Raw genomic sequence first — 4,814 nt, 5'->3', positions numbered from 1 at the left:
AATGCCACCCTTGAAGCTTCCAGAGCTGAGACTTAGAAGAAAAAGGACGAGTTGGCGAAGGCATAAGACGAAGTGTCCCAACAAAGCGTCCGGATTCAAGAGCTCGAGGAAGCTTTGAGATTGCAAGGGGAGCAATCTGAAATGAAAGATAAGACTGTTGTTGAAATGCAGTCTGCATACGATTCCCTCTTGCAATCCCATACTGAAGCAGGCGACCGCGCTTCTGCCAAGCTACAAGAGCTTCGTAGCAGGGCGGAGCGCGCTGAGCGGGAAAGGCAATACCTCCTTGATCGTGGTCTTGACTCGGTAAGTTTTCCCTTGGATACTGCTTAACTTGTTTGTCTACTTCTTTCTGTGACGTTTAACGAACTTCATCTATAGGTCATCCGTCATGTTAAGAGAAGTACAGAGCTCACTGATTGCTTTGTAAATTTGACGACTGCTTCTGAAGGGGTTGGCCGGGTGAAAGGTTTTAACGAAGGGTTGACCTTTGCCCAGTCCGGACAATCTGTGGAGAGCCATCCTCTTTATGGACTTAACGCGGAGCAAGAGCTTAATATGCGGGTCCAAGAATATGATGATTTGATCTTTCCGCTACAAAATATGCTTCCGGAATTTGCCTCGTCTGAAGATGGAGTGAAGCAGTTGCGGGTATACATTGATGATGAATCTGATGACGAGTCTGATGATGACCAGTCAGGTGATGACAAGGCGGACGATGCGGTCCAGAATGCTCTGGAAGGTACGGCGCCTTAGAATCTATAGGGTAGATGTAGGGGCTAGAACTCGAACTTGTAATTTTCTTTTCATGTTTTTGTAATCACTATTTTGGATACTAATGAAAGGGATCTTTGCAAAGTATCTTTCTTCAAATTTTAAATTTGTGCAAGTTGAATGGATAGTACTGGTGACGTGACGGAGAGAGGTTTTTAGGCGGTGGCTGACAAGACGTGTTAATTGCTTGTTTGACAGCCTATAGGCGCTTTTTCGAATTTCCCTCCTGACGTGTCAATCATCCCCTGGTCCTTATTTTCTCTTTTTTCTGTTAGTCAGACGATCGCATTAATTGCGATGAGTATAAATAGGCCTTGATGCCTTCGACCCCTTCTTATCACTTACATATTTTTGCTCTCATTCATATCAGAGAACTCTATTCTCCTATAGCCACTCTGTATTACTTGATTCCAATGGATGCCCAGAAGATAAATCCTCCTTTGATCAATGAAGTAGGATGTGACATTAAAGAAAAAGATTTCGAGGATGTTAAGAACGTATATGGCTTTCCGCCGGACTGGGAAGCCGAACGTCCGACAAAGGAGGCCATTGCGACTGCGCCGCCTCCGAGGAAGATGGCGGTATATCTTGACCATTTTACCATGGGTAACTTCCGATTGCCCGTGACCAAATTCGTAAGGTCTGTTCTGAAAAAATACGGACTTCAGTTATCCCAAATTCACCCATTTGGGATGCTACGGATTCGACATTTCGAATTCTGTTTTCAATCTCACAGTTATGAACCATCCGTCAATATGTTTGCCATTTTCTACAAGATGACATATCGTGACGGGTGGTATGGCTTCGCTACTACCGGGAAGGGTTCGATTGGCTTCGAATGGATCTGGAGTATCCATGGATGGAAATCCAAGTTCTTTTGGATTCGGGAAGATGTCATCCCGTTTACAATGACTCGACAAAAGCCGGAAGATCCACTTCCTGAGATTCCCGTTATTGAATACACGGGGCACAAGTGGTTCGACACTCTGACCCAGACGCCTACAACTATGCGTCCTATTCATGAAGGTGCCATGGTTCATGCGAATATGAGCCGTTTATGGCCTTTCCCTCAATTGGAACCATATTACGAGGGAACCGGTGGACGTAAGTATGTTGGTAATTCGTTCTCAGTATCCTTTCTTGTGCTAACTTTGTTGTTTTCTCGTGTAGAAGAATGTTCTGTTTTCAACGCTCTCTTGGACCGTAAGGAAGGTATGATGGTGCGTCGTGAAATTGATCGAAGGAATGTACCATTCTTGGAGCGCACTCGAGTCTACTTCCTATTCTCTACTACTCTGAGTCCGGAGCCTATAGTTTCTGAGGCGATGTATGCTCAAGGTGAGGAGTTAGTCAAAAAGTGCGAAGGTATTTCCCAATCTCGACCTATAACTGCCGCTACTCCGAGTGGAGAGATAGTACTACTTTCTTCTACTGAAGAATCGTCGCTCTGCGAGGGAGGGTTATCGATTGGTGCTACTAACCTTTCGCATTCGTCTGTTGGTTTGACCCGCAAGCAAGATTTGAAGGCCATCACCTATCCGTCGGTAGGTGAGGAAGATGGTCCTCAATCCGTTGAGTGCGAACCTCAGGCTGCGGAAGTGGGTGCTTCAAAAGCTGCTGGGAAATGGAAGGCGCAGGCTTCCGATGCTGCGCCTAAGAAGAAGAAAAAGAAGAAGGCTAAGGTTGATGTCCCGGTCTTGGGCACCCGTCTTCGGGAGCTTGCTGCCCAAGACGCTTCTAAAAGTGAGACTTGACCCTTTACGATTGCTCTTCTGTTTACCATTTCTTAGTAGCTTAAAGATTTTTATTTTTGGAGTATTTCAGGTTTAAAGGACTCTGCTGCTACCGAACTTTCAACTCCACCAACCTCGCCAAAGAACACTGTTCAAGAACCAATCGATTTATCGGATTTTTCTCCTAATAGGGGCAAAGTGGTTGGGGAAGCTGATCAGTTCCACACATCTCCACCCCATGAAGAGCATAACTTCCATGATCAGGGTGGGGTTAGTGTGTTTAAACGCGGGGGGCAAGCTTCTTCCTCTTAGGTGGGTGAGGATACTGCTCCGTATCATCCCCGGTGGTCGCTACGGCGAAACTCAGTATTGAGTAATGCAGATGTTTGTCAGGATTATCTTGACGAAAGTTTTCCTCCTGTAGAGAAGGAACGACAACGTCGCCGCATCCGCCAAGAACTGTTTGACTCCAACTCTTATCATGTGGCGAATGCCGTGTCCACTAACCAGGAGCTTCTCCGGGACTAGTTAGCTATGAATGATGAGTTGGAGGAAACCGAGCGGAACTTGCTTGAGGCCAAGAAAGAGGCTCTTAAAGCGCTGACCGACGCCCAAGACTGTCATCGAGCTATGGAAGTGGCGAAAGCCGCGCAACTTGCTGCTGAGAAAGCTAAGATTGTTCTCCAGAAACAACTGGATGAACAAGCTGAGCTTATCAAGACCCTTCAAGCTGACTCAGTGGCCAAAGATCAACGTCTGTCCGCTTTGAATGCCAAGAATCGAGACCAAGCTATGGGATGTGCTGGTCATAAAATGGATTTCCTTCGAGACCAAGTGGACAAGAAGTGGCTTTTATCGACAACGATTCCCAAGGTATTGAGTCTTATTATTGATACAAGTGATTCGGGTTTATATGTGTTTACTTATGCTTGTATGATTTAACAGGTTATTACCGACGTTCGCAACAGTGATGATCTCGGGAATTGTGTTGCGATACTCCTCCGTGCCTCCGAGCAGGCGGGTCGACAAATGGGTTTTGAGGAGGGTTATAAGTTCGGTTCCGAGGGCCTGTCTCCAGAGGAATATGTGTTGGTCGGCAAAGATACTGTGTCCATCCTAGAGGAGAAGACCAAGGAGTTTGATACTTTGAAGTTTTCTCTTTCTGACCATATATCGGAACTCGCAGATAAGGATGATGCCATCGAGCAACTAAAGGAGTTGCTAGATCTTGAAGTGGAAGATGATGAAGAAGCGGAAGACACTGCGGCAGGCGAAAATGCTGCCCCGTAGATGTATATGTACTTCTCTTTGTAAATTTTGCTTCCTGTTTTGTAATCTCTTTTGATTAAAATAAGAAGTCTTTGTGTTTCTTCCGGTGCACTTTGTCTTATGTACTATAATATAAGTGCTTATCCGGAACTTCGGTTTTGTCAATAAAAGATTACATCTTACAATAACATGAAAGTAACTAGACATTCTATATTCGTTGGGCGGAAGCCTTACAGAAAGAAATTGCATAACTTGCTAATCTAATATGGGAACGCAGGCCTAAAAAGTAAAAAATGAACGAAACTGCTATATATAGAATTTCTTCAATTATGCTGCGTTCCAAGTTCGAGGGACCTCAGTCCCGTCCAACTTCTCCAACTTATAGGCACCTTTTGCTAGTACTTGCTTGATTTTGTAAGGTCCTTCCCAAGTTGGGCTAGTTTGCCCGGAGGCTCCTGGCCAGAAGCCTCGTTATTGCGGAAGACAAAGTCTCCCGCATCGAACTTGCATTTTTGGACTCGCGAGTTGTAATATTTCTCAAGCTGTCGCTTATAATTGTGCTCGCGAATCAATGCTAGTTCTCTTCTTTCTTCCAATAGGTCTAGATTCATCCTGAGTTCGTGGTCGTTGTTATCAATCAACAGAACCCTCGCGGATGGGATCCCGATCTCTGCAGGGATCATGGCTTCAGTGCCATAGGTCAGGCTAATGGGTGTCTCCAAATTACTGGAGTTCTTTTGAGTGCGGAAGGCCCAGAGTACATAGGGCAATTCGTCCACCCAACCCGTTCGTTTCGTCCCTAGCCTTGCCTTGATCCCTTCCTTGATAGTTCGGTTGGTCCTTTCGACCTGACCGTTTGCTTGCTGATGAGCTACGGATGTAAAGGTTTGAATGACTTTTAGCTCTTTCAACCATGCTTGCAATCCGCTATAAGCAAATTGGGTCCCATTGTCACTTACCAACTCCTGTGGGAGGCCAAACCGGCAAATGATAAATTCCCAAAGGAACTTTTTCACATTTGAAGCCGTGATTGATGCA

This window comes from Bidens hawaiensis, unplaced genomic scaffold (genome assembly GCF_021521415.1).
Source record: "Bidens hawaiensis isolate Kalapana, Puna unplaced genomic scaffold, B.hawaiensis_p1.1 tig00016835_1, whole genome shotgun sequence".
Taxonomy (NCBI): Eukaryota; Viridiplantae; Streptophyta; class Magnoliopsida; order Asterales; family Asteraceae; genus Bidens; species Bidens hawaiensis.
The sequence above is the reverse complement of the archived record's forward strand: the minus strand, read 5'-3'. Positions refer to the sequence as shown.